The sequence below is a fragment of the Monodelphis domestica genome, chromosome 8, assembly GCF_027887165.1.
Source record: "Monodelphis domestica isolate mMonDom1 chromosome 8, mMonDom1.pri, whole genome shotgun sequence".
NCBI lineage: Eukaryota > Metazoa > Chordata > Mammalia > Didelphimorphia > Didelphidae > Monodelphis > Monodelphis domestica.
The window spans coordinates 197,397,778-197,408,560 of NC_077234.1; the positions used below are offsets into that span (position 1 = coordinate 197,397,778).

At 39.7% G+C, this 10,783-nt stretch overlaps 1 protein-coding gene across 1 annotated transcript in view; it reads right to left on the minus strand.

Moving 5' to 3' along the window:
- Positions 1–9,700, minus strand: part of IL1R1 (interleukin 1 receptor type 1) — a 34,958-nt gene extending 25,258 nt beyond the window's left edge. The window contains exon 1 of the mRNA XM_007501161.3: positions 9,332–9,700. The gene's annotated coding sequence lies outside the window, so the exon portion shown is untranslated. The remainder of the gene's footprint in view (positions 1–9,331) is intronic.
- Between the last annotated feature and the right edge of the window lie 1,083 nt (positions 9,701–10,783).

Consider the following 10,783-nt stretch of genomic DNA (forward strand, 5'->3'; position numbering starts at 1 on the left):
TATTTTTAATGAGATTTTAATGCAATTGCACAGTTTAAGCATGAAATAAATTTAACGATTTTCTCATTATGAATTGAGTTCAATGAACTGAAAATCTGAATAACTGGAAACATTCTGGCATATTTTCCAAAACGAGAAAAAAGTGCCTTTGAAATAGGTGACATTTCATTCACCAGAGCCCCAGTGCTTTTCCTTTGTTTCACTGACTCAAAAACACTTTTCCCCAAATTGCTATAACAGAAGTATTGAACTGGAGAAGCCGAAGAACAGTGTGACTCTAGACTAATCAGGCAAATCACTTCGTCTCTCTGAGCCTCAGAATTATTCCTACTGCACAGGTTGATAGTGAGATAATATAGATATAGCTCAGGGCAAAGCTTGGAAATGTTGATTATTGGTTTGATTCACACTCTATGTGTTAGTTAACACCCAAACAAGTAGGTACAGTATCCACTGTGCTGAATTAAATTCAGTAGGGAGAGAAAAACCCTTTTCCTTTGGCTCCTCAAAATTGTGCCAGCAGAAACTTTAAAAGCAACTCTGCTTCTCAAATAGCCAAGTGGCACAGTAAATAGAGCACCCAGGGCCTGGAGTAAGGAAGACCTAAATTCAAATCTATCCTCAGACATTAACTCTGCAGGTGACCCCGGGCAAGTCACTTGATCCTGTTTGACTCAATTTCCTCATGTGAAATGAGTTAGAGAAGGATAGGGCAAGCCTCTCTAGTATTTTTGTCAAGAAAACCCTAAAACAGGGTCACAAACAATTGGACACCTAAAATGACTCAAGTTCCAAAGTAAAATAAGTGGGTTGGCTTTTCCGCTAATGAAATTTGGAATATTTGTTAAAACACTTAGAAAGTGATAAAAATAAAAGTCAAACTGTGAGTGTCAAAAAAATGTTAACAAGAATGTGAACCTCTTTTCATCTTTCCAAACAGTTAGGCAGACAATATTTATTTAACACCTTCTCTGTGCCAGGCGCTGTGCTAAGCACTAGAGCTACATAGATAGGTATAAGACAGTCCCTGATCTGAAGTGACCCTTAGATTAATGGGAGGAAGCATATGCAAATAATAAGTTGTATAAATTAGGAAAATTAGATATAATCACTAGAGAAAAAAGACAGTAAAATTGTGGGGGGAATAAAGAAAGACTTCCTGTAGAAGATGAGATTTTAGCTGGGAATTAAAATAAGAGAAGGAAGGAAGAAGGAAATGGCAAACCATTCCAGTATCTTTTCCAAGAAAATCTCAAATGGTATCAAAAAGATTCAGACACAACTGAAACACCTAAATGATTACAAAAACATGTTTTTAAGTCTCTGGCATATCATTCTTACCTTAAATTCTACCTTGATTTGCTTTCAAAAATATTTCCATATTTTCCATTTAGAGCAGCCCTTCATTTTAAGATTCAAAGGAGAAATGTTACATCTAAATTCCAATTAATTATACTAGTTGCTGCCACATAACTCTGTATGAGTCATTTAGTAAGTAGTAAATGAAAGTGAGAATCTCAAAGATCATAAGATTATGGATCAAAGATGGTTTGGATGGTGGCGAGGGTAGCACTGAACAAGCCCCAGAAGCTTATAAAAATTTTATACCTCCCCATCTTATTAACATTGTAGCAACTCAGTGGGAATGGAGAAAGGAGAACTATGCCATTATATATGAAAATATGATATGAATGAATGAATGATGAAAATATGATAATCCATACATTATCTATTTGTTCTTCACAAAGGTCTTATTCGAATACTTCTTCATGGAACAGAGGTAATACTGAGTTAGCAAAGACTAGTGGGGTGAAGAAGAGGAAAGGCCAGTGAGGAGGATGTCACAAGTTTTGGCAAGTTCTACCAAACTAAAAAGCTTTAAAGTTCAGGCCTTCTATACTTCATTACTATGTTTACTGTCTGAGGACCAGCAAGGATTAATGAAGAAAGATATTACTGTTTAATCAATTAACAAGCATTTATTAAGTGAGTCTCAAGGGGTCAACCACTATCTGGTCAATTTTCTGGTCATTGAAATCCATGAAACATACCAAAAAGCCATTAATCACATATAGTCCCTTCCCACATCAGTAATGGCATAATACAAAATGGAATCCAAGCAGAGGATGCTAAGAATTACACAGTCCTTGAGACCATCAACAGACATCTGTTTAATAGTCAAGCATTTTGTAGAGCTATCTCAAATATTTTTTTCAGTAAAGACAAGGTAAAAAAGGCTCTCAAAGTTAAGCAACCAGGTATTTCCCAAAATAAGCCCCTGCAAGTTCCTTCCATGTCTAAAGTTTGATGACACTGTGGACCCTTGGGAATACCACTGCTGATTCCAATTTGATACTTCGAACTGAGCCCCATTTTTACTCTTTTATGTCAAAGAACTACACATGATAAATGGATATATTGGGAAATTGTGAAGTTTCCAAGTTTTCATGAATGCACAGTCACAATCAGGGGCAGCTAGGCAGCATAGCTATTAGAGCGAAAAGTCTAGAGTCAAGAAGATCTGCTTTCAAATACAGACACTTAATAGCTATGTAACCCTGGGCAAGTCACATAAGCCTCTTTTACTTCAGTTTCCTCATCTATAAAATCACCTGGAGAGGGAAATGGCAAACCACTTCAGTATCTCTGCTAAGAAAAACCACAAAAAGGGGTCACAGAGTATCTGACAAAAATGAAACAATTAATCAACAATTGTCACGGTCAACATAGATGAATATAAATTTTGTCAACTGAATGAATGAAAATTTAACTTTGTAACTACCTAGGAACACCTTTGGCTGATTTCATGCTATGCTTGAGAATTATAAAATGACCCTGACAGTGACTGAAAATGTTAGCACTCTACTTTCTAAATTATGAATGCTGTTTCAATTCTATAGCACAGAGGGAATATGTAAACACCCACCCAAAACCTCAAAGCTTAAGTCTCTGCTTAACACAGAAAAAAAGCCATGTGATCAATATACCACAAATTTTTCACAAAGGGAAAGTGTTTTAAGTAGATATGAGCAAATGAGTCCAGGCTATAACTGAGGCAAATGTTATCTCTTCATTCAAGAAACCCCAAGAAAAAGATTTAGCAAAGTAAAACCAAGAGCTGAGGCTAAAACAGGTTTATCCAGAATGCTCGTTTGAACAAATCAGGCAAGGGCAGGCTGTTTTATCAAATGAGATGAGGGAGAAGAAGCCTTTGAAAAATAAGAAGCATGATACAAATATAAGTTGTTACAGTTATCACGAAAGTCTCAATTACCTAACTAAAGATAGATCAAGTGATAGGCAGCATGCTATAGTAGATAGATAGTGAGTCCGTCTAAGAGTTGGGAAAAGTTGAGATTGAGTCCTGTGCCTAATATATCCTAGCTATAAGACCCAGAGCAAAGTACATAACCTCTAAATGCTAAATATTCAATAAGATGTAAATAGCAGATATGCACCTGCATTGGTAGAAAGGGATTCCTCGCAGGCCATTCTATATAACAGTGAAATCAGTCACACATTCCACTCCCAAAAGTAAGATACTAGGAGTGGGATCTGGGAGAGACCTTACAGATCAACTAATTCAATTCTTGTTTTGTCCACATGGAAACTAAGGCTGAGGAAGGTTTCATGAGTTAGGCAGCTAGGTGGCACAGCAATGGATAGAGAACCTGGAGTCAGGAAGACCTGGGTTCAGATGTAACCTCAGATACTTACTAGCTATCTGACCATAGGCAAGTCACCTAACCCTGTTTGCCTCAGTACTTCAACTGTAAAATGAGCTGGAAAAGGAAATGGTAAATCAGTCCAATATATCTTTTCCAAGAAAACCCCAAATGAGGTCACAAAGAGTTTAACACAACTGAACAATGCCAACACGATAGCAAAGTTGGTGTTTAAGCTACACAGCCTTAATGGCCTTTGTTTAAGCAAAGATGGTTGGAATAGACTTATATGACTCACACAAACCTATAAAAAATGGAAATCCTATCCCTATCCTCTTACTTATCAGTCAACACTCTACCCCTGCCACGGGTAGGGTCCAGCCTCACTCACGACTCCAGAGAATGATCAGTCAAAATAAATAACTTACTGGAGACAGCTTAATCATTACAGTCATAGGACTGCTTTGCATCAGACAGCTGCTCCACCATCCCAATGTCTGTTTTTTTTTAATTTTTATACCCATTTTATTGGCATGCAGATACACAAAATCAAAGAGAGATGATTGGAAAATTGATACATTAACTTCTAACAAATCACTTAATTAACATTCTATATCTTTGTATTGTGATTAAAGACAGAATAAAGGTTGCACACAAGATTATTGATTTCATCACAGGTGGCTTAATTTTCTCATTACCCTGTGAGAAGTCTTGAGCTTACAAACAATTAAGGGAAATTACTTATTACTTTTAATAAAGTGGAATAATTAATCAGCAGTTCTTAAAAGACAATTCAACAATCATATCATTGAGGTTGAGGGGTACTGTGAACACAATTCAAATTTGGACTGGTCATTTCTCAGGGTTTCTACTAGGGAGTTCCTGAGTTACTGGTTTCTGAAGCCGAGTCACTGAGGCATATTGAAGCTTAGTTTACCTATACTTATTGTATGAGCCTCTATGATTGGCTTGTGTTCTGACTTCATGAGAAAGTTTTGGGCTTGGCCTGTAGCTGCAGTCTGGCTGGGAATTATGTACCTAAATAAAAGTTAATCCATGATAGTCTTTTTGGGGATTGGGTTTAATGGTCTGATCTTTTGGTGATGTTTTGGGGAATAAGGGTACGTGTGTTTTGCTCTTGCATTATTTCTTTTGAGACTAGGGAGAATAATAATTATGTCAATTCATAGGTAAGGGGCATTTATGAAAGAGGTCATGCAAGGGGGATAGAGGGGGCAGTCACATCTCGCCAAGGACCACTCTGTGGTTTCCCCAGCTACCACGCATGACTCTATCATGCTATCATGGTCTGATGGCTCACAGCATACCCCAAGGTACCTCTTCCTCCACTTGTTTCTGTCACCAAGATGGCTCCAACGTCCTATCTTTCTCTATTCCTTTTCCATTTTGTAGGGCCATAGAATGTTAGCCGTTCTTCCCATGTGAGTAAATTGAGTAAGACAGCACAGTCCTTTCTATTTTTTACTTATCCACTCTAGTGAGTAATAGCATTTAATCAGAGGAAGAATAAACTGCAGGACAAAGTACCTGCTCTATTGAAGTAGTATTCTGCTGTTGTGCTATTTAATAAGATTCTTCATACCCAGGGAAAGATGTTCTTTCCAACAGGACTACTGAATGCTTTGTATGGAGAAAAGGTTCTCCATCTAGGTCTCTAATAACATCACGAATAATTCATGTAAGGGTTTCCTATCTCCCAAGATACCTATGCCATCATCAAACTCTACAGTAATTGTCTAAATGTGATGTTTTGCACAACTATGAAAATTCTGGCTGTCCATGAAAGGTTTTCACACTTTATCTCATTTTATGCCTTTAAGATATACTCTATGCTCTGAATAACCAATATGACTTTCCACTATGTGTATTCAAGTCAATGAATGTTTATTAAATGTCTACTATATCTAAGCCACTGTGCTAGGTCCTGGGGATACAAAGACAAAAGTCAAACATCTCCTCCCCTCTAGTGAAAGAAACAACACATGAGTGGAAAATTTAATATAAAATTATTTCCAGGGAAACAATGACTAAGTGCATCAGAAAAAGGATTCATGAAGAAGGTGGCATTTAATCAGAGATTTGAAGGAAGATAGGGATTCTGAGGTAGAGGTGCAGAAAGGTGGAGGATTAAAGGAAAGAAGAGACTTGAGATTTAAAGACTAATTTAGGAGGGTATCACAATAGTCTAAGAGACAGCTAGGTGGTACAGTAGATAGAGTGCTGGGTCTAGAATCAGGAAAACTCATCTTCCTCAGTTCAAATCTACCCTGAGATACAATAACTATGACCCTGGACAAGTCACTTACTCCTGTTTGCTGCCCTATCCTCATGTATCAAGTGAGCTAAAGAAGGAAACAGCAAACCACTCCAGTGTCTTCGCCAAGAAAACCCTAAATGAGGTCACAAAGAGTCAGACAGTACTGAAAAAAACAACTCAACAATAGCAACTAGTAGTCCATGTAAAAGGTGATAAAAGTCTCAACTAAGGTGATGATCTTGTGAGTGTGTAGAAATGGATGAAACTGAGACAGTCTCAGATATGTGAATATAATGTCTTTTAGAAAACCATAACACTGAAATTTCTTTCCCTCACTCATACATAATGTGGCATACATAATGTGGCATTTCTTCAAGTGGTAGATCCCAAACTTTGCCATTCTGATGCCATTTCTTCCCAGGTTCTTCCCCTACAACCATGCCACCTTGCTGGAAATTTTACATCTGTATATCCTTATGCTAATAGGTGTCTTCCAATAAAGTCTTGCTGCAATTATATGTAGGTGATCCTAGCACCTCAAAGTCAATGCCAAAATTGTACAAGTCCTGTCAAGTTCCAGCTATCTAGAGAGGTTCTGAGGATTAGAATGAAGACGGGCCTTCTGTCTTTCATCTTCAGACCAGCCAGCTTGGCTGGGCAGCGGTAGAGTAAGGAATTTTTCCATCATAGCAGCTCATGAAAACTGTCTACTAAATTGCATCTCGGTGCAATCTGAGTTGCTGGAGAGAAGAGGAATGAGAATTTATTACATGCTTACTATATGCTGGGCACTGTGTTAAGCAGGAGACTAGTGGATCATTCTTGACTGTAGGATAGAATCACAGTGCTTAAAGTATTGAAAATACATCCTTTTCTCATATCCTTTTTCATTCTGATTTCAGTTGTCCAGGTTGAGTCACCAAATATAAACGAATTGGGCACCCTGATTTGCCCAGATGTTGTTCAGTTATTATGATGAGTAGTAGTACCCTGGTACCCTGACACCATCCCAAGACCTCAGTGATAGCAATCATATGTTATTATACAATGTTAATTGTGCTCTATAACTAGCAATGATGATGTAACTGCTTAAGATACCAGAGAAGCAACAAGGTCCTCAAGACCAAAAGAAAGCTGTATGTTACAATTAGCCTCTATACCTGTAGCTTGACACTAATAGGGAAAATTGTAACAAAGTCACTTTCAAATCTTATTCCTCTTGATTCACTCCAAGAGCATTAACTTCCCCCACCTACCACCATCATTTTTGCCTGAACCTATGATTTCACTGGTGTAGGAAACACCTGATACTCACATGCGTTTAGAAACTCCCTCTATCAGTGCAGATAGAAGATTATAGTTGTGTCTGGCTCTTTGTGACTTTTTGGGTTGCAAAATTAGAATTAACCAAATCTATCAATCAATAGTGGTTCATCTGATACAAACATATGTTCTGCACTAAGGCCATGGGTGTGAGTTTCTTTGTCAGAATATTCCTCGCAAGACTGTTGGGTCTGCATCTGTTTCAGACAATACCTTTGAGTAAGATATTCCCAGATCATCTCAGAAGTCATTCTGATCTCTTACTATTAACCCCATTCAGAGAGAAAGACCCGAATAAGAGCACATTAGACCACTCTCCCAATGGTGTGCCTGAGCTAATTTCCAGTCAGGCCTTTATTTTGAGAAAATTTCCAGGCACTCCCTCTGCTTTGTTCAGTCAGCAGAGCATTCAATCAATTCATCCATTTAACATGTTGAGGAAACATAATGGAATGGGGAAAATGCTACTAGCATCAGAAAAGACCTTTTTTTTTTTTTTCAAATCCCACCTCTAAATTGTGGTGACCATAGGCAAATCACCTCAGCTCCCTCGATTTTAGTTTTCTTATCTGCAAAATGGGGGTGCAACACCTACACTGCAAGGATATTAGGAAGAACAAATGAGATAATACATGGGAGATGCTATATAAGTGTCCCATTGTTGATGAGGCAGCCACATTAAAGTTGATTTTCCCTCCAGGCTAAACATAACTTGAGTTAACACAAATAAATGATAAAAAGAATTGAAAGCATTTTGTTTTAAAAGTGTCAGGGGTATGTAGTAGGCTCAGTGTAAATGGAGCCAGGCCTAGAGACTGGAGCTCCTAGGTTCAAATTTGGCTGGCCTGGGACACTTCCTAATGTGTGATCCTAGACAAGTCACTTACTTTCAATTGCCTAATCATTAGCACTCTTCTGCCTTAAAACCGTTACTTCATATTAATTCTAAGATGGAAATTAAGGCTTTAAAAAAATTAAGTGTCCTACCACTTTACTTTTCTTCAGAAGTAGCAGAAATAAGGCAACTCTCCTGAGCTCCACAAAGACAAACAGATTCAATGTCAAGTCCCACCAAGACCTTTGGGGGTCCAAAACACAAAATCAATCAAAAGTATTTACTGAACATCCTTTCCTACAAACTGAACACAGTACAGAAAGGAGCTTACTCAGAAACACAAGTCATAGGTCCCCCCTTTAGAATTCATAATCTAAGAATTACAAAGGAAAGCACTTATTGCAGGTATCAAAAAAAAAATTTAGTAAGACATATGGTGAATTGATTTGACTGTTTCTCTGTGTGTGTCTCTGTCTCTGCCTCTGCCTGTCTCTATCTGTTTCTTAATCAATCTCAGTCTGTTTCTCTCTTCTCTTATCTTTTCTATCTCTGTCTGTCTCTCTGTCTCTCTGTACCTGTCATTCTCTCTCTATCATTCTCTCTGTTTCTGTCTCTGCCCCTTCCTCCCTTCCCTCCCTCTTTGTCTTCCCCTCCCAATTTGTCTGTGTGAATGTGTCGGGTCTCTGTGTCTCTTCCTCTGTCCCTCTCTGCTTGTCACACACACACACACACACACACACACACACACACACACACACACACACACGATCATCTCACTCAGTTAAGCCTGAATATCACCCCAAAATCCACAATGACTATTTGAAGTACCATTCACCAGTCCGATGGACCACACACTTTCAGCTCCAGCGGCTTGGGCAGGGGCGAATGAGTTACCCTGTGCGTTCCGGAGAAGCTAGTGAAGGAACTTGTTCCCCAGTTCCTCTGACAGCTCAATGTCTAACCGACCCTGCATTTAACCGTCCCTCTTCCAAACCCCAGTAAGCCTCAAAGTCACACCCACCCCCTGTTCTAGCTACTCCTAGGGGCAGCCAAAAGACTAGAAGGACATCTAGGGTGGATGGCAAAGAGACTGACAATGTCCCACGTTTTCTCGTTCCTTTGGTGGGCTGCCAACATCCCCTCCTTTTCCAGGCCCCTCAGTTCTACTGGGCGCGGCCCTCGGAGGAGTCCGGGCGTCTCTCCGAGCTTGGGACTGCTACCTCTACTTACTCAGCTCTCCTCGGGAGAAAGCAGAAAACCTCCAGCCGCCAGGGGATCAGGCTGCGCTCCCTGGGTGCTGCCGGCGCGGTGCGCACCTTCTCCCGGTCCTTCTAAGGCGCCCGAAGCCAGACTTGGGCAGCAGAGCTCTGGGACCTGGGCTCCTCCATCCCACTTCCTGCGCCCTCTTGGAGAGTCATGGGTCAGCGGCACTAGCCCGGAGCTGGAGGGTTTAGGAGGATGGAAGCCGAGCTTCTCCTCTCCAGATCCTTGCCTAGTCTCCCAACTCCCCACATGGAGCTCCCTCCCACCCAGGCTGGCGCTTGGTCTGCACTCCTCCCCTTGCTCTGCTAAAGGGGGCGGAGGCAGCAGCGCTTCCCGGACGTTGGGACGCCTCTCCTCCTCGGTCGGGACAGTTGTAAGGAAGGGTTGTCTCAACGAGAAAGTAAACTCGGGGAATGGGCATGTGCTACTGCTGCGTGCCCGAAAAATTCCCTCTTGGAAGCTTCCTTTGCTCGGAAGGGAAATTCCTGCCTCTGTAGCACTCAGGCCAGAAGTCCTACGCAGAGTCCTCCTCTGGAGTAGTGGATAAAGTCCAGGGGAGAAACTGAGAGACTAGCTGTTCCCGAGTTCCCTAGGCTGGGAGTATGAATAGAGGATTCTTCTTAGACAAGTAACGAAAACTATAGAAGGTAACATCTTTGCCATATTTCTGGACCTTATGAACTCTGCATCTTCAGACCATAGATTTAAAGAAGGATGTCAGAAAGTCATCGATTCCATCCCTGCTTTACAAAGCAAAGTAAGGCGAAGGAACGCAAACATTAAATGAACTCCCCACACTAGCACAGCTAGTAAGTGTCTAAGGCAGGTTTCACTTTAAGTTTTTTTGACTCAGTGTCCAGTGTCCTACCCACTATGTTAAACTGCCTCTCCTCTCCAGTTGACTCTGAGATTATAGATAATATAATACAATAAATATATTATAATATAATATAATGTTATATTATATTATAATATATAATGAATATATTATAATAAAATATAACATGTTATGTTATATTATATTATAATGTATTATAACATGTTATATTATATGATAATATATTTATAATATACAATGAATATATTATCATATACTATAACATGTTATATTATATCATATTTATTATATTATATTTATTGTTATTATATTTTTGGAGTTGAAAAGGTCATACCTTTCAAGGCTCGTTGCCAGAGCAAATCAGGCTGTATCTTTGGGGGTCTGATTCTCATCCAGGCTTGTCAGTGGCTTTCCAGTTCCAGTATCACAGCATTCTGCTGCTCTGGGACTCTGCCCAATATCCCCATGTGGATGGATGATGGCTCTTTCAGAATTTCTTTATAGTCCAGCCCTTCTCCTTTAGTTATTCCAGGGACTCCAAACCCAGCATTAGGCTCACTGGGACGCAATGCTGTCTTCCT